We start from the raw sequence: 20,140 nt of genomic DNA, 5'->3' as shown, positions 1-20,140 counted from the left end.
AGCCAATTCTTTTTTTTTTTTGTAAGATTTTTTATTTATTCATTTGACAGAGATCACAAGCAGGCAGAGAGGAAGGCAGAGAGAGGAGGAAGCAGGCTCCCTGCTGAGCAGAAAGCCCAGATGTGGGGCTCAATCCCAGGACCCTGAGATCATGACCTGAGCCAAAGGCAGAGGCTTAACCCACTGAACAGCCCAGGTGCCCCTAGAGAGCCAATTCTTAAACACTTACCAGGCACACTTGTGGCCCTTTCTCTCAACTATTGTGGCATAAAACTTGTACATAATGCCATAAGTTTATGTACCAGGCACTGTGCTGGATACAGAAGGTCCAAAGTGAATCAGTTACAGTAAAAATATAGAAGAGAAAATCTCAATCTGGGAATTGGAAGATTGGGGAGGCCTCCTAATTCCAATTTGATATATCACTTCAAATATATTATCCAGATATAATTTTATGTAAGGTGAAGTAAGACCTCAGGTAGCCAGGAAAAAGGTAATCTAAAAGATTTCAGCATAGTAATTTTGACTGTCTCTCTTCCTTTTACTGTAGTGCACATAAAAGGAACCCCTGCACTGTGATATGGACCCATTCCAGATACGATTTCAGGTATCTCAAACGACTCCTATCTGTTGATTTGGATCTTCTGAATACATGGTTCTTTGACTAAGGGAAACACTACTCCTCATCTGGAACACTTTTTTGTTTAGGAACAAACTGAGCATTAAACCAGACAGATGCTTTGTACAGTCAGGAAAATGACTCTTGTAAGGAAGAGTTAAAGCCCATTGATATGGTAATTTCCCCCCACCAGATATCTTCCTAATAGAATCTCACCCCAGCTTGGACAGTCTGATCAGCCAGATTCATTCTCAGTGACCCTATGGAAATGGATGCACAGAAAGGTTGGAAAGCAAGAAAAGGGGTAAGACAGTGGCATTCAAGACACAGGGGTTTCGCCCCTGCTTTGCCATTTATGGGCAAATCATCTCCTTTTCTACACTTCAATAGCGCTGTTTACAAAATGAGGGGGTTAGACCCTCCCCTTTTTCAAGTTTAGGCTGCATAAGCATCGCCAATTGAGCTAATTAATATACAGTTCTCAGATCCCACCTACATTCACTCATCATCTAAGCCATGCCAAACAGCTGCTCTGCAAACCAGCACCTGAGTGAACTCGCTTGCCACTGGCCGGCCCTATCATATATCCGTATCACCGCACCGGGTGACCTCTGCTCCTGCCCCAATGTACTGCTGTGTTTTTTTGTTTTGTTTTATTTTGCTTAAGATTTATTTATTTATTTATTTATTGGGGAGGGGCAGAAGGAGAGGGAGAAAAAATCTCGGGTGGACTCTGAGATCGTGATATGAGTGGGAATGACCTGAGTTGGTCCCTTAACCAACTGAGCCACCCAGGGGCCTCTGTAGTGTAGTCCCGAGGTTAAAAGCAATACATTTTCAATGTTAGTGAACAGTTGTTGTTATTGTTTTTACAAGAACTGTGCATTTAAAAAAGAGATATTTTGCCTTGTCTACCTATTGGTTTACTTCTAATTGAGTCCCACCTGTTATCTCCTTAATTTGATGAGGTCATCAATATTCTTTGACCATTTTCATTTCAGATAGGCTTTAGTGTATTTGTCTGTTCATACTATTTGGGTGACAAAAAATAAAAATCAACTGCTAGTTTTAATGGCTAAGAAGCACTCCAGTAATGGATTTCTTGTAAGAGAGAAAAAATACAAAGCTATCACCATGTGTTTGCTGGGAATGACTCTGAAAATAGTGGGAAAGCGAACAAAACCTGAATTATTATACTACTGAATTCAAGTCAGTAGTGTAGTAAGTAAGAACACTGGACTGGCTTTTAGACAGGTAATGCATATCTTTAACTTGTTCAACCGAAAATTTATCTTATAGTAAGAAATGATTTGAGAATAAACAATATAGTTTCCCAATCTTTGATATGTCTAGTTTCTACTATAAAGCAAGTGATCACTATTCCCATCTTTCCCTTAACTGGCTAAGTGCTATGAACTACGATTTTCATCTGCCTGCCATCCAATTTTTCTTCTTCTGGTAATGGCACCCTAGCTTCCTCTGAGCAAAACCAGCTTCCCTCACTCCTAGATCACATGCTGTGCTTTGGGGGGGAGAAGGAGAGGAATCTTGTGCTCTGGGGGTAATAGGACATTGCTTCAGGCACAGTGCTTTAGGGATGGTTATGAGACAATTTGGAGTAGGAAGAATTAAGCTTCAGACTTTCTTGAATAGCTGAACAGAAGGGCTTTTTCTCATTTTGCTAGGTTTTAAGTCAGACTGCAGGGCTAGAGCTGCTGGCCACCATTTTGTTGCTCCTCGGACTCTAAAAATGGAGGGAAACTGGAGAAGCAAGTGGAAGAGCAAATGTGAGAGGAAAGGGGAGAGGGAGAGGGAGGCAGGGTGGTGAGTGGTGGGGAAGGGGGTTGAGAGACAGAGGAAGAAAGAATACGAAGGGCCAAGACCTCAAGCTGTATTTGAAGCTGTCAGATCTATTCCCTGGATATATTCCCATGAGGTGATTTTTTTTTTTCTCTCTTAAACCACCTTTCTTTTGATCACTTGAAACAAACTAATCCTAACTGATTCACTGAACAACTTTGCCCAAATCATATAAATTCTCTAAGTTGCAAGGCTTTCATTTTGGTTTTTTAAAAAATGTACGTAAAATAAGCGTATAAATTGGAAACAAAGATTTTTATTATTTTTTTTTCTTTTGAGAGAGAGAGCGAGAGAGCGAGAGAGCGCACAAACCAGGCGAGGGGCAGAGGGAGAGGGAGAGAGGGAATCTGATATAGGCTTCACCCCAGTGTGGAGACCCCCTAGGACTTGACCTCACAACCTGAGATCATGACCAGAGCTGCAGTCAAGAGTCACTCAAGTGACAGAGCCATCCAGGTACCCCCAAAATAAAGATCTTTAACTCTCTCAAGCTGTAATGAAATTATCAGAATATTTATGCATATACAAAAAAAGAAAGGATATATAAGAAACTGATAACAGTATTTCCTTTGAGGAATGGAAAATTAGAGCTGGGAGGGAGATAGTTAGCTGCATACCCTTTTGTACTATTTGTCTTTTATTTTTATTATGTATAAATGTTGCCTATTAAAACCTCAATTACATGATTCTACAAAGACAATCTCTTTGTTTCCCTTTTTAAGTTATATTGTAGTTGACATATGGTATTATGTTAGTTTCAGGTGTGCAACATAGTGATTTGACAGGGACGCCTGGGTGGCGCAGTTGGTTAAACGACTGCCTCCGGCTCAGGGCGTGATCCTGGAGTCCCAGGATCGAGTCCCACATCAGGCTCCCAGCTCCATGGGGAGTCTGCTTCGCTCTCTGACCTTCTCCTCGCTCATTCTCTCTCTCACTGTCTCTCTCTCTCAAATAAATAAAATAAAATCTTAAAAAAAAAAAAATTTATAGTGATTTGACAATTAAGTACATTACAAAATACTCTCCTTGAAAGTGTAGCTACCATCTGTCACCATACAATGTTATTACAGTATTATTAATTATATTCTCTATGCTGTACTTTTCATCCCATGACTTATTTATTTTATAACTTGAAGTTTGTACCTCTTTATCCTTTTGCCCATTCGCCCTTACACCTCTCCCCTTCGGCCATCACCAGTTTTCTCTCTGTATTTATAAGTCTATTTTTGTTTCTGCTTTGTTTATTTATTGCTTTTTTTTTTAGATTCCATATATAAGTGAAAACATATGGTATTCGTCTTTTTCTGTCTGACTTATTTCACTTAGCAGAAGACAATTTCTCTTATAAGCAATAGCATGTTCACTATTTATACACCAAGTGTGCCTTTTGAATTTACTGTGGTAGCACTGTAACACAGGGAATAAATGCTAAAGCATACATTTTTATTTCTTACGATTCTTTTTTCCCCAAATGTACTAAATAATGATGATGACACAAACATCAAAATTACTCTTCAGATACGTCAAAACATAGCACATACTTTATTCTAGTAGAAATACTTTCTGGATGTTGTAGACAATAGGTCTCCTCCCTCATTTTCAGAGTATTAATTTAATTTATCAAGATGCCATCTGTTCGATCCCTCTAATCCTCAGCTCACCTATTTTGAAGATGAGATGTCTGAAAGTAAATGCATCATTCAAATTGAGGACTTAGGGGAAGCTTATGTAATGCTGTTTCATTGCCTCTTCTAGCCTCCAGGATGGGTTGCACTATTTCGTTTTCCTTCCCACTGTCCTCACATCATTCTACTATTTGGTTTTTGGAGAACAGAGCTTATTGAAGTGACTTAAGTGAACCTTCTGCTCAGAGGAACAGAAAGACAATACCTAGAAAGGAGATCTGTAAAGATGAATATTAATTGGGTACATTTGGATCCTCTTGTATTTTCTTTATCTTTGTGGAATTGCATGTCAGGGTCAGACTGAGGTGATCTTAGGATGCTGGTTCCACTGCTCAGTTATTACTTTTCAACCTCCTTCTCCTTCAGATCCTGACTGCAATATCATTCACACTCTTGACCTGAACAATGGAATCGAAAGGACCCTGTCAGGACTCCAGGATCGAGGGGTACATTGGAAGTCTAGATCAACTGTCAGAAATTGACTCCAAGGTGGTACGAAGTCATCTAACAAGCATTACGGTTCATAAGATTATAATTATTAACAGCTAATTTTATTTAGTACTTTATGTCAGGTCTTTTACCAGATGTTTAATGCTCACTTAATTCTCTAAATATCCCTCTTAAGCAAATGCAATTATTACTCCCACTCGACAGATGAGAAGAAGCAGGCACTTAGAGTCCAAGTTGGATAACTCGTCCAAGGCCCCGCATGTAGGAAGTGGTAAACATGGGATGTGAATTCTGATGGCCTGATCCCAGAACCTATGCTGCTTACTCCTCTCAATGGGCTCAGACTCTAGAGATAGATCAGAGGAGAGCATGATTCATTCTATCTGGGGAGATCCGAGAGGCGTCCCAGCGGGGGGATATAATAGGTGGGTTTTGAGAAGATGAATGGCTGTTTATCTGCAACCACAAGGTTGCAGACAATCACAAAAACTGCATGTGCAAAAGGAAAAGAAGTAATTTTTTTCATGGATGTCCGAAATCTAACTTCAAATTACCATAACATATATGTACAAATCAGGGGAAAAGATGCTAGAAGTAAAAATAGATTTCGGCATTGAGACAACTTATTGAGACAACCTTACTAAAAGAATCAACTTTCTACCATCCTTAGGGATAAAATTATGTATATAAGAAGATGTATAAGAATGCGTCACAAGGGACACCTGGGTGGCTCAGTGGGTTAAGCCGCTGCCTTCGGCTCAGGTCATGATCTCAGGGTCCTGGGATCGAGTCCCGCATCGGGCTCTCTGATGATGAAGCAGGGAGTCTGCTTCCCCCTCTCTCTGCTTACTTGTGATCTCTCTCTCTCTCTCTGTCAAATAAGTAAATAAAATCTTTAAAAAAAAATGCGTCACAAAACATGTAACATCACAGAGAAATGCTTGCTCTTGTTACATAACTTCATAGGGCACACTGATCGCTTTGATCACCTCTATTCTTTATGTTCTCTTGCAGCCCCAGCTTGTGCCATGTGACTTTGTAATTCCTTTGAGTAAAAAGACAGAGTCTACCTCCTCGTTTTTGGATCTGGGCTATCTTTAGCCACGGGGATATTACCAGATATGATACAACAGGGCCTTAAAACACACACACACACACACACACACACACACACACACACGGGGGTGGGGATGCAGACTTAAGACATTATTTTGACCAAAATTTTAGGAGGAAGCAGTAAAGCACTTGGACATTTTTGCTTGCGCTTGCTCTCCCATCAGGAGCCTACATCCAGGGTAGTGTGCTCTAGGACGGAAACTATGCAGAGCAGAGCCCCTGGCAGCTTTGTTTCCCAGGAGGCGACCTGCAGCAGGACACAGCTGAGTCCAGGGAGTCAGAGGGAGTCCAACTCAGAACAGTCCAGCTCTGCCAGATCACGTGCACCCTGCAGACTCAGCTCAATTAGGGCTTATTATTAAGGGTTGCTGAGTTTTCCATCTGAATTTCCTCCACGTATAGATAGCTCGAGGGTTACAGTAACTGACCCTGCCATTTCCCCATGGAAAGACGTGAAATACTCAACTCCCAAGAAAGTTATATTGCTATGTCAATTTAGCCTACTTATGCAGCATCACTGTGACAACGAACAACTGATACAGTATAGAAGACCATTCCGTAACACCATTAACATCAAAAACTCCTGGCAGTCAGTGTCCTTCTATTTATTTTATGCTCCAAATAAAAGCAGAAGCAACAGGCACATGATACATGCTTTTTATGGGGAAAAAAAAAAAAGACAAAAAACCCAACAGGAATCTAGCTTCTTTGACAGTAGAATATTCCATGTTTATCCCTGAGGGAAGTACAAGGTGAATGACTATAACCCATCACTTGTCAAGTAAAATCACAAACTAACTTTACACAGGAATAGCCAGCAGCTACTTTAAAAAGGCAGAAGAGATGGGTATATTATAATTCAGCTCCTTTCTTTATTGTTCTTTATGGAACTTTAAACCAAAGTTCTTGTGTCAAAAAGCCTTTCAAACTCAGACAGGGAGGAACTGAAGTTACAATATTAAGAATGTTTTTGAATGTTTCGTAGTCCAGGTTTTTCAAACTCCTTCCTACACGCGTAGAGGGGAATCAAATAAGGGTAACTCAAATAAAGATTATTCTATTTGTTCCTAATTGTAATGACAGATCTGTTCGATATAGCAAATGGGGAAAATAAACTGAAAAGAAAGCAAGTAAAACTATTTCTGCCATTAAAATATAACCACTGTCAATATACTTGTATTTTAAATGCATTTTTTTTAAGATTTTATTCATTTGACAGACAGAGATCACAAGTAGGCAGAAAGGCAGGCAGAGAGAGAGAGATGGGGAAGCAGGCTCCCCGCTGAGCAGAGAGCCTGATGTGGGGCTCGATCCCAGGACCCTGGGATCATGACCTGAGCCGAAGGCAGAGGCTTTAACCCACTGAGCCACCCAGGCACCCCTTAAATGTATTTTTATTTTATTTTAGTAACAGTAGCACACTTTGAGGGGCCATGCTGGGAATTTTACATTCCTCTCTTCCTTTAACAATCACAACTCAGTGAGCTATGTGAGCTATAATCGCCTTGGTTTAGGTAAGGAAAGTAAGAACAAAGTAACAGAAATGTTACTGGCATAGTAGCCCCTCCCTGTGATATAGCAATTCAGCACTACTCTTTAGAAGCTATTTTGCTTTTGCTTAACCTCTCATGATGGAAACATCAAACTTAGACAAAAGCAGAGGGGAAAGCATCCTGAGCCCAGATGCTTCCACCACCCACTTCAACAATTACTGATGCAGGTCCGGCTTGTTTCACCAACTGTGCCCACTTCTGCTCACATCCTTTGACTCCAGGTTTCCATGTGAACTTCTTGGTGTGTGCAGTACTTGAGGATAACTTGCCCTGCAGATTCTCAAGGATAAACCTGAAATAATTCTGTACTTTCAAAGAGGCAAGTTTGCTCTCTCAGTCTTGCCTATGAAGGAAAACGTGCCTCCTGCCTACTGCAGCGGGCTAAGCCCTGGTTAGAGTGAACCCCAAGCTGAGGGAAAGATACTGAGTTCTAGGAGCTGAGTTCCCCATACAGACACTGTCATGAAATGTACCTCTCTCTACCTACAAAATAAGAAGGAACAGGATGCTACACGTTTGCAAAGCACCCTTGTATATTTCATTTTACCTAATGGAACATTGCTCTTGGCGAAAACTGCTCTGCTCTGCTCTGGGTATTGTTCCTCTGGCTCCCAGAGAAAGGCTTTGCGGTGCCAAACTGGACTGTTCTCCCTTCAGTCCTTCTCACTCGAGGGCCAGTCCCTCCTTCAAGGGCAGGGCCGGTGTGCTTCCTCGGGCCACCATCACTCACCCTGCAGTGGGTAAGTGGTTAATATTCATGAGGACTTCCACCATCAGAGTCTACAGGGGCATATGGAGACCACAGCCTCTATTCTTAGCAAGTTTGCACCAAAGCGTCTGAGTCTATTTACTCACAATTTGCTGATGTTTTGACATTTCCTTGCTGATTTGCCTCTTGAATGAACGCCTCATGACACATTCGTGATCGGAAGTGATACCCCCATGAGCCAAAAACTGGCTTCTCCTGTTGCCATGGGCCATCCCGTCTCATTTTCTCACTGAATGAATGTTGCACTCGAGGCAAAATAAAGAAGACAGCAGCCCTATATGTCTCCAATTTCTGTCTCCTCCGCCTGGCCTCTGCAGCTAAGGAAGTGTTCTCTCCGTGCACTCACGCACTCGATAGCAATTACATTTGTCTGACAGCATCTTTCACCCCAGTCTTGTGAGACAAGCATAAAGACGTTACTATCAGACTCTTTTTTCCATTGAAACAATAAAACTTGTTCGTTGTCAGTGTACAAAAAGTATAAAAAGCACAAAAGCCTGGAAAGCAAAACTACCTCTCCCATCTCATTCCCCAGCCCTAGTCACCTAATTCTCCTCCCTAAAACTGATTACTGTGCCTTTGGAATACATACTTCTAGATGTTTTTTAATGCTCTGAAATAAATATCTAGATATGTTTATAAGTATAGATAGACGCAGGGTAAAAGAAACATATGAACACATCCATTCGTATTTGCATGATTCTCTTTGCCTACGGCATCACATCTAAGATGCCCCTGAGTATAGAGTCTGTCATTATTTTATGTGTAGCATCAAGAGTGTTCCTTGGTCAGTAGCAATTGTAAGATACCATCCATTATAAGACCCTTCTTATAATAATGCGAAAATGTGAAAAATGCACATCCTGGAATCAATGAAGTATGGCATTGTTCTGCATTTTCTTTTTTTCATTTAACAGTATAAAGATATGTTTTCACTTCAGTGAGATGGATCCTTTTTTTTTTTTTTAAACTGCTACACACTATAACACTGTTAGCTATCCCATGATTTATGTAGCCATTCTCATACCGTAGGCATTCTCATACCGTGGAGCATTAAAGTTGCTTCCAAATTTACTATTAAAATAGCACTGATGAATACAGGTCAGCATAAACCTTTACATTCTTACATGAAAATTTTATAGAGTGTATTCCTACAAGTGTAATTGCTGGGTCAAAGGTTACAAGCCACTAAAATGTTTATAGGGACTGATAAACTAGGAATTACCTTTTCCCAGACAAGAACGCTGTGGTTCTGAGGATTTAAGCACTTTGCTCTAGCTCCCGCGGTTAGTAAGGGACAGAGGTTGCCAACTGCTTTCTAACTGGGGTAGTATTCTGAACCCTATGCTCGCCCTCCTCTGTCCTTTCCACTGTGGATTCATCTTTTTCTTTTTTTAAGATTTTATTTATTTATTTGACAGAGAGATCACAAGTAGGCAAAGAGGCAGACAGAGAGAGAGGGGGAAGCAGGCTCCCTGCTAGGCAGAGAGCCCGATGTGGGGCTTGATCCCAGGACCCTGAGACCATGACCTGAATTGAAGGCAGAGGCTTAAGCCACTGAGACACCCAGGTGCCTCAAGGATTCATCTTTGATCATATGACAATTCGTAAGTTTAAGACATTTCTGGGAGCGGCTGTGTATTTGGTGGACATTTAATGACCTGTGACTACAAAGACACCTAAATTATTTGCACACTCATCTGAGCAATCAGATTCAGAAATGACTGATTCAGCTCAGTAGAAACTGTTTCCACTTTGTGGGACAAAAGGAGGGGCTTCTTGGTTCTATGGACTGCTGTGATTATTTGTGAGTTGTACTAAGTTAGACTGTCCAGGTTTGGTGGTCTGTTCCAGTTTTGTAGCCTTTAAACTGAACCTTCTTAGCTTTTCACATTCCTCTCTCTACCCATAAGAAGGAATGACCATTGTAGACCTGGGCAAATTTCTGCTATCATCACATTGAAGCAGTGTTAAATGGAAATAAAAGTTTATTTTAAAATCCATATAATTATTCTGGTTGACAGTCAGCACTACCCAAATCTCCTAGCACAGTAGTATGCAAATGATACTGTGCCTATAAATCCCTGGGGTACTTATTAGTTTTATAATATAGATTTAAATTAGTTTTCTAATTTAGTAGGTCTGAGATGGGGCTCAGATTCTGCATTTCTGGCTCAGGTGATGCCTATGCTGCTGGTCTCCAGACCCCACTTTGAAGAGCAAGGTCTTAGATCAGAAGTCAGCAAACTATAACCAATGGGTCAAATCTGGCCCTCTACCAGTTTTGCAAATAAAATTTTATTGGAACACAGCCCATCGTCCATTTGCTTACATATTGTCTATGGCTGTTTTCCCACTGCAATGGTAGAGCCAAGTAGTTATGATAAAGACTTTACAGACTTGCTATCTGGCTCTTTACAGACAGAGTTTGCTCCCCTTACCTTAGGTGTTTCCTTTGATGTCTTCAGGACAGATTTTCAACATTCATCCAACATCCAATAAATCTTTATCTAACGCTATTTATGTACTAGACATAAAGCTAAAACTAAAAGGATACAGTTATGAAAAAGATACAATCCCTATTCTCATGAAGCTTGTATTTATTCTCTCCTTCAATACTGGAGCAAGTTACTCTATGCGCTAAGCCTCATTTCTCCCATCTGTAAAATGCGATGAAAACACCTAATGCTTAATTAAGGTTGTTGAGAGGAAAGTGGTAAGCATATGATAAATAGTCCAAAAATGGTTAGTTGTTATTGTTATTTTTATTATTATTCTTACTTTCCAGATTTCTGGACAATAAATTCCTTATATCTGCTGGCTCTGTGTGTGTGTGTGTGTGTGTGTGTGTGTGTGTTTCCTTCCTAGCGGTTCAGAAAGAACAGGAGCTGAAAGTGACTTTTCTTTAAAATTCAAAAGAAAGCTTAGTTTCTGTCACTAAAACCATTCTTTGGTATTACGACCAAAGCAGGAACAGTGTTCTTGGTTTCTAGAACAGGTCTTTCTGTGTTTCTCTAGTTGCTTAATCTGCCATCAGTGAGGTGTTTATGTTGACATGGCCCCTGGTGGGTAAGGCTGGAGAGGACAGAGGAGTGCCTTACTCTCTCAGCGAGAGGGACAGCCTTTGATGAGACTAACTAACAACTCCCTGAGGTAACCACAGACAGCCATTATGCTAAAAACAGCTGAGGTGAATTTTTAATTCATTATTTATTCAATTTCAAAGGAAGGCTGGAAGAATCAAAATATTCTCTTTGGGTCATTGGAAACCTGCATGCACATTTATGTTATTTGAGGTCTACACTGAATCTTTACTAGATTACAAGTTCTTCATGGTCAGGAATGATGTATATCTTGATTTTGTTTCCTAAGAAACAGATCTTGAAGCAAAGATCTAAGTAAGTAGTTTATGTGGGGGGTGAGGAAACCAGTAGGGCAGTGGAAAAACAAGATGGCAAAGGGAAGGTAGTGAACTCTGGGTGTGTTGTTGCTTGTGGGTGGGGGTGGGGAACCTCCGGCTGCCCCTGCAGAGCTCCTGAGTGCCATCATGCTGTGGAACTCTGGGAAACGGTGAAAAACATGCCTCAGAATTATCCCATGGAGAGCTGCAGAAGTTAGGAATTTTCTACACCAATTCCCATCCCTCAATCATTGGTGAAGTGCTCTTGGAGAGGTATGTATTTGTTTTCTAGCCTTTCTGACTAAAGGGAGGCAGCTACTGTCCATTGGAACCAATCAGAGGACGCTGAGGGTAAGGCTTCATGGTACACACAGGACACTAAGAGTCTCTGGTTGGCTTAGCTATTTCTGCTTCCCATGCCTGAAGTTTGCACAAACAAGCTGCTTACTAAATGTGCGTTGTTCTATTCTGGATGAATCGAGACATACAGATGGAACTGTCCAGAAGTCTGCATACAAACCAAGTGCTGAGACTGCTGAAATGAATTTGATCATTTGTGGGCAGATGAACGGCAGAGAACGCTTTATTCTATAGTGATTTTGAAGCGAAAGCATAAAGTTACCTTGGTGCTGACTCGGGTTCAGGAGATACTGCCTCCCAATACGGCACCCTGGCCTATTGAATATTTTAAGCTGAAGGAGTTTGAGAAAATGGCAGAAGCAGGAAGGTCGTTTCCCTTCCCTCCTGAAGTAGGTCATAAAAGCCTGGTGTGAGGGATGCCCTCCCTGTAGCCAGAGGAAAGGAGCGTCCTTATGTCTGAAGATGAAGGGATGTCAAGAAGACCCAGAACTAAAAGTTCCTGCTAAGTCACCCTCAGTTTACTTCATTTATTTCATAGTCTCTGACCTATCCTGTTTCTCCACAACTGCCTGCCCTTCATCAAAAACAGCATAAAAATACTCAGGTTAAACTGTTTCTTCAGGACATGATGTCCTTTGGAAGGCTCCCATGTCTTGTAAAACTTATATAAAATTAATGTGTATACTATCCCGTGGTCAGTCTCTTTGTCAGACTCAGCCAGAGACCCTCAGAGGGCTGAGGAAAACTTTTCCCTCCCTCACAATGCTCTAGGTACAAGAAGAAGGGGAGAAGCTGAAAAGCTAATGAAACACACGTCAAAGTTCTAATTCTTCACACTATGCCAAGTCAAGCGCCTATTTTTCAGGTAAAATGTCGCACCTGGGGTAATATTAAACATTAGAAATGACAGTCAATAGATAATATAAAACATGATACTAAAGTGATGAGGGGATTATATTTCAGGGACAAGAATTTTGAACATCTGAGAATCAAGCTTTGCGTTCTCAGGACATAGTTGCTGAGAAAGAAATGATCACCCAGGGGGTTTTACCTAAGGAGCATCCTTGGGACTAACACGTGGGGAAGGGAGGGGAATGAAGGGGGACTGAGACAGCAGAGAGAGAAACCGAGCTGAGATGCGGGTCCAGCCACAGCTTCTGTCAACAGTCCAAGGATCTCTGGGCTAGAAAGGCCCTACTGAGGTGTCCCCCATAGGGCTGAGATGGCCAGGTCGTTACACTCAATAGCCATCTTTCACCCTGGGCCAGGGCCACCCTGGAAGGAGCTGACAGGCGAAGGCAGTCTGCGCCAGCCCTCCAAGCCGCTGAGAATGAGTTGGTCACTGATGAGAGAGCTGGGGTGCCTCAGTGCCCCCTACTACCACCTCTCCCTCTTGACCTTATCTAAACTTAATTACTTCCCAAAAGCTGCACCTGCAAACATAATCACACCAAGGGTTAGGGGTTCAACATATGAATTTTGGGGGAGCAAAAACATTCAGTCCCTAATGCAAGTGTATAGAAATAGAAGTGCATTTTGCAATATTAGTCTTATACACTGCAAACTTGATGAGCTTATTTTTAAATCTTTTTTAGTGGGTTTCTTAGAATTATCTCAAAGCAAGATAATGCCATTGATTTATAGAGAAAGCTTTACCTATTCTTTCCCAATATAAATGTCTTTTATTTCATTTTCTTATCTAACCAGCCTGGCTAGAATCTCTAGCACAACATTGAGTAGAAGTGTGAGAAGGGATGTTTTCGTCTCATTCTTGATCTTAAAGGGAAGCATTTAGTCTTTCACCGTTAAGTATAATGTAGGTTTTATCAGGTTGAGGAAGTTTCCTTCCACTCCAAGTATGTTGTGCATTTGTATTATGAAAGATTTCTAGGGTGCCTGGGTGGCTCAGTGGGTTAAAGCCTCTGCCTTTGGCTCAGGTCATGATCCCAGCATCCTGGGATCAAGCCCCCCCCCCCCCCCGCATCGGGCTCTCAGGAGCCTGCTTCCCCTCCTCTCTCTCTGCCTGCCTCTCTGCCTACTTGTGATCTCTGTCTGTCAAATAAATTAAAAAAAAGAAAAAGAAAAAGATTTCTAAAATTTTTTCCTGTATCTACTGGGATCATCATGTGACTTCTGTTTTTTTATTCTTCTGATATGGGGTTTTCACATTGATTTTTGGATGTTAAAACAATCTTACATTCCTGAGATAAATCTCATTTTATCACGGTGAATCATCAATTTTTTTTTAATGTTCCTGGATTTAATCTGCTAGCATTTTGTGACAATTTTTGTGTCTGTATTCACAAGAGGTATTGGTCTGTAGTTTTATTTTCTCGTGATGTCTTTGTCTGGATTTAGTGTCAGCGCTGTAGTGGTCTTACAGAGGAGTTGGAAAGTGTTTTCTTCCTCTTCCATTCTTTGGCAGAGTTTGTGAGTAATTGTTTTTAATTCTCCTTTAAATGTTTAGAGGAATTCACCAGTAAAGTCATCTTGGTCTAGGGTTCTTTTATAGAGAAGTTTTAAAATGACTAACTCAATCTCTTCACTTGTTATAGGTCTAGTCAAATTTTCCATTTATTATAGAGTCCATTTCAGAAGTTTGTGTCTTTCTAGGAATTTATCTATTTCACCCAAGTTGTCAGATTTGTTGGCAGACAGTTGTTTTTTTTTAGTAACTGTTCTTTACGATCCTTTTTGTTTCTACAAGATGAGTAATGATGTCCCCCCTTCTACTCTGAATTTCATAATTTGAATCTTTTTATTTTCTTTATCAATTCCCAGGATTTAAATTGGAAAGGGTAAGATGTTTGGCATCCTAAACTCTTCTAGGCCCAAATTCTATCTCTTTCACTACATGACTCCCCTCTCTGAACCTGGTTTTTAAATCTACATGATGGAGATAATTTAATCTGTTCATTCTTTTAACAAACACATGTGGAACACCTATCATGTGCCTGGCACAGTTTTTGTGTGTGTGTGTGTGTGTGTGTTTGGGGGGATGGGGAGGCAGCAGTGAAGAAACAAAATAACTTTCCCTCACAGGGCTCACTTTTCATCTTTCTGTAAAGTCAAACATGATGATATTATAGAGTTACTGGCCTAGATAAATGTCCATGAACCATGGCTACCGTAACTGTAGCTTTTATTTTTTTTAAGATTTTATTTATTTACTTGACAGAGAGAAAGAGATAACAAGTAGGCAGAGAGGCAGGCGCAGAGAGAGGAAAGCAGTCTCCCCACTGAGCAGAGAGCCCAATGCGGGGTTCAATGTGGGGCTCGAACCCAGGACCCTGAGATCACAACCTGAGCCGAAGGCAGAGGCACAACCCACTGAGCCACCCAGGCGCCCCTCTCCCCCTATAACTGTATCTTTTCCTCTCCTGTGCACTGTGTAGGATGCACAGTTTCTCTAGGAAAGAGCACTGGATGGCTTGTGATGCTTTCCTGAAGTCTGAGGTCTTTCTCATACTTCATCATAATCAATTCTGCTTAAATACAAGCATCATAACAGCCATTTCCTTTTATGTCTAACTTCATTTATAAACACATGCTTTTATGAGATAGCTCTCATCCTTTGATATATGATCTCAGACATTTAGCTAGTCAAAACCCTAGACTACCCTGCTTGCTGCATTAAAACTCAAGTGGCACAGACCTGTGATAGAATCACTTACATTCATGTTAACTTGCATGTTTTTTGCATGTTTTTTTTCTTTCCCCCTCCCTCACTCTAAAAGATTGCAAGGGCTTGCTCTCTTGCCTCTAGGGAAGTTAGCAGGAAACAAGAAAGAGGGGGTAGTTTCCTTTTGGACTTTTGATCTCAAAAGTTTGAGTCTTTTGAGTAGAGGATGCTAGCCTTCTGGCAGGACAAAGAGACAGAAGGGGTCCTCTATGGGGAACAAGAGTAGAAAGGGAAGAAAAAAGATTTAGGGAGACAGACGGGTGTGTGTGTGTGCCCTAAGCAGCGGAGATTGTGGCTATCCAGGGACGTACCGTTGGGAGATATCCAGACTGTCGAGGGGACTAAGGGCTTGAGATTCCTGGAGATACGAGAAGCTCCAGCCTTCCGGAAGGTCCCAGGCTCCACATAAGGCACTGAGGCACTAGTCCCGGCAGAACACAGGGATGCTGTGGGCTGGAGGCACTGTGGACTCTCAGTGGTAACCAGAACAGGCTAAAGCTGATGACCAGAGAAACTTCCTTGAGGTTGTGTTGCTACCTGGCCTTCAGGATGTCCAACATCTTCAGGAAGGAGAGTCTCTAATAGCCCATCTCCCACCAGTCAGCCAGGGGATGTGGACTCTGAATTGGAACCTAGGGGCTTTAAAGAAGTTAAAGAAACAGAAGGCTTTTAAAATTTCGGTTTGGTTGGGTTTTGTTTGTTTGTTTGTTTGTTTGGCACAGCTAATCTCATGAACTGAGAGTCCCACTTGCTATCTAAGCTAGCCACAGGACAGGAACTAATTAAAACTCAGGACTTTTGGCTCTGTCCACTTAAGCACACACCTCTATTCTGAGAGCCTACAGCTCGGAAGTATCGGTAATTTTCTAGCCATTTGATTCTGTGCTCTAGTACTTTCCAGCATCAGTTGGCTCTGATAAGTACAAACTGATCCAAGATGAGAAAGGGATGCAGAAACCCAGCACAGACCATGATTCACACACAACTCTAAACAAAGCAGTAGCTGAGTGATTTTCCTGGAACTCCTTACAGAGTGATGAGACAATGAGGGGCCCATTTACTATAATAGGTGGCCAGGGGACATTGAGAACTCTTCAGTTCTCAAGAACACTTCAAAACTACCTTCTAATTTATAAACCCAATTCCTTCACAGACTGTAGGTTCACTGAGAACAGGAATTGTCTTTTACTGGCTCCCCACTATGGCTTTCACAGTGGCTGGCATAGGGCATGCATGTTTTTTACACGCACAGACACACATACACACAGACACACACACAGACACACACACACACACTTAAAACATCTCATTATTGGAAGTCTACTATGTTCCTGAAATTGCTCATGGCATTAGGGACAGCATTATCTTGTTTGATCCTCTGAATAACCTTGGGAAATAAGTTGCTCAAGTCTCACAGTTAGTAAGTGGCAAGGTTCCAGCCCTGGTCTGACTTCAAACTCACCAAATACGTAAAGATTATGTATTTGAGTCTCTTTGGGATAGTGGTAGATCTTATCATAAGCTAATTGTTTGGATTTTAACATGCAATATTAGGAATCAATAAGGAAGTAATACTATTTCCTCTTTCCTAATCCCTTTAACCATTTATCTATTCATTGAAAGAGTATATGTATTAAGTTATACATGCCAAATTCTTGTCCCTCTAAATTACTGTGCAAATCAGGTGGAAATTTATAGAACTGAAAAGAATAAGAGAAAAAATATTCAGGTTTTAAAAATATCTAGTTGTCTCACAGGCTGCTTACTGAGGCTGCCTGGGCTGATGGAAAAGTTTTAAGATTTGGAATCAGAAGATCTGGGTTTAAGCACTGGATTAATAATAGCTAGTCAAATCAGAACTAAGAACACAATAATCAAAACTAGTTAGTTTTGCTATGCAAGTTAGTTTTCCTGAATCTCAATTTTCTCTTCCATGCAATGGGAATAATATCCACATGTGAGGAACTTGTGAGGTAACATATGGCAACATATAGTACCATAATTTGGCAACGAAACCTAAACACATGTAATCCTTACTATGATTGTTGTTATTATCTATAAGAAGAGTTGTAAATGTATGCACTCGCATATAATAGATCTACTATGGGGTAAAATGAACCTTGGGGACAAGGTCACTTTGGTATTTGATTGATTGCGAGGTTGGTAAACCTTAGAAATGTCTTTGCTACAAATGAAGAAATGTAGAAAGAGTATGGAGACAATATACAGTTGTATACTTCTGTGCTATACAAAATCACCTGGTTTAGGGAGGTGGAAAGGCAAACTGAAATATAAGTCATGCTTGTTTAGGGGTATCTATAAGAAGCACCTTTTTCCTTTTTATAAATTTTCTATCAGAGAGGGCTTTTATTTGCATTCACACTGGGAGAATTTTTCTATAATTTGCTCAAAGCCTTCCTTTTTAGCAAATCCTGAGAAAAGGACTTGGCTGCGGATAGTTTATTTGGGAAGGGATACCAGTAGGCATAGGGAAAAAGAAGGCAGAGTGAGACAGGAAGGGGAAAAGTCAATAAAGTTTGCATTATTACACTGGTTTGCACTGTGGGCAACTAGAGCTCTATTCCACTAAGGTCTCTTTGGGGAAAATTTGGAGAAATTGTCAATCACAGAATGAAAGACTAAGGCACTTATTCACTGACTTCTATCCTCCATTGGCTGAGGATTGTCCCTAGGACACTAATTACCCCATATTTTAGAGCCTATTCACTTTCTGAGGCAGAAAAGTGATAGACTTCCCCACTCTGCCTCTTGGAGTGGGACACCAGCAGGGCACACGGAACTGTCCATCACTGTAGTTCTGAAGTTGGGTGGGCTCAAGGAATGTGCTTCAGGGCACAGCTCTAAGTGGAGAGTTTTGCCAAGACTGCTCACGCAAGTGTGGGTTTAGGGAAAGGGCATGTTAAGAATTTACACTGACCCAGCCAAGAACTGATCTTATTTAGCACTCCTTTCATTCCATTTCCCCTCCAGTTGGTCTCTTTGTGCACATGAATCATAAAGAACTTGGAATCAACTCCTTCCCTCCTTCTCTTAAAAAGCCATCTGGGTAGCCATCCATATGACTGGGTACAGAGGACATTTACAATGATAACTTGGCTATTCATAGATGAATGCAGACCTGCTGACTCATCAAACTGCTTTGGTGCCACAGCAAAACAAATCTAACAGTGAGCATGGTTTCCAAGGGTTCTACATTATCTTTATTTCTTTCCATCCCTTTTTATTTCATTAACATACATTAATGGGAGTGAGATTATGATCTGAGTAATTACAACCATTTCTAATTAATGGAGGTATTTATTCATACAAAAAATATCAAATGTTTATTGAGTGCCTGTCTCATGTCAAGGTCTAGAATACAGAAGAGAGCAAGGTTTAAGATTTCTGCCTTCACAGAATTTACTTTCCACTGCAGAATAAATATAGAATAAGACTATAATGAAAGAAATAGAGTGATGGGAGACAAAGTTTCTGGTGTAAAAAAGATTTCAAAAGGGAGAAAGCAATCCTAGCTAAGAGAGTCTTTTTTTTGAAGTACGGTGAGAAGCCCATATGGGAAGAGAAATACCTCACTAGAGAAATCATCAATTTTTAAATTTTAACCAGCTACAAGAACCTTGGTCTGCACTTAACTTTCCCCTTGCCGTGAACCTGAATCATCGCATTCTTCACTTCCATAGGAGCCAATGCAATTTAACACGTTTCAATCCCTCATTTGCATATTAACTCAACCAATCCCAGTTAACCTGGTTTCAATTCCTGTTTTGTATAGAAGACTTGACTGAGAATGACACTTGTAGTCTTTTGCCACGTAACTTTGCCCCCACTTGGTCTTCTGTGGAACACAATTTTAGTTTTCTACTTAAATCTGTGTCTTTCAAATTAATTCTATTTGCCCAAATAAATGCCTGTCTGCTTAAGTCTTTGGTAAATTCTGTTTTGGTTGACATCTCTCAATGTATTCAAAGCAACTGACTCCAAACCCCCAGCACTGCTGTGGACATATGAAAGATAGTTCCAAGAGACCATTGTTCTCTAGCATTTCCACGGGCAGACCTCATAGTTCTGGCAGAGAGTTCTTCTGGATCCAAACCTCCCATTTTTTTTTTTAGCTGAAGTTCTGATCAGGCTTTATTAGGACAAAATAACAGTTTCTGCCCTCACTCCTTTGAAGGGGTGATGATGACCTTAATCATCAGAGGATTCATGTTTCAGGATATTTACTGGACAGTCGTCAACTTATTTTCAGGTGGCTACATGGTCTTTCAATTTAGAACTAGGTTGTTCTCTTTAACCAACACAAAACCCTTAGTTCTCTCGCTATTTAAATGAGGGTCATCTGACTCCAAACATAAAGGATATTGGTCCTTGAGATCCTTTTGGATGTTTAGGCAGCTAGAAACCTGGCAGAAATATTGGCACTCTGTCCATGATGTGCAGCAAGTTCATGGGGCCTCCCAACAGAGCATACCCTGTATCTGGGTGAGAAGAAATTCCATAGCTCATCTGAAAGTTATTGTTAAGGGACCAGTAATCCCAGTGCCTTGAGCAACCTAATATCACTCAGTGTTCAGGAATCTCCCAGACACAAACAAGAGAAACAATGGCCCATTGGCAACATTTTG

This window comes from Neovison vison, chromosome 6, assembly GCF_020171115.1.
Source record: "Neovison vison isolate M4711 chromosome 6, ASM_NN_V1, whole genome shotgun sequence".
Taxonomy (NCBI): domain Eukaryota; kingdom Metazoa; phylum Chordata; class Mammalia; order Carnivora; family Mustelidae; genus Neogale; species Neogale vison.
Note: the sequence above shows the minus strand (reverse complement) of the source record.